The sequence below is a fragment of the Plasmopara halstedii genome, assembly GCF_900000015.1.
Source record: "Plasmopara halstedii genome assembly, contig: Scaffold_2680, whole genome shotgun sequence".
Classification (NCBI taxonomy): Eukaryota; Oomycota; class Peronosporomycetes; order Peronosporales; family Peronosporaceae; genus Plasmopara; species Plasmopara halstedii.
In genome coordinates this window covers 509,664-509,887 of record NW_020189586.1, presented here as the reverse complement: position 1 = coordinate 509,887, position 224 = coordinate 509,664, and positions in this window count along the sequence as shown.

Here is a 224-nt window from a genome sequence, read left to right as displayed (position 1 = left end):
GATTTCATGTTTACATATGCGCCTGTCATGGAAATGATCACTGCCAAAGTGATATTGGTAATGACGCAACACTGGAAGGTACCAGCTACACACGGAAATGTGCCTAATGCTTATGTTAAAGCATCCGCTGAAGAGGAATTATCTATTTATAGTAAGATCCAACAAGGGATGGAGATACGGGATCAAGTATTGAAGGAGTTAATGTGAATTCTGCAAATGAAATT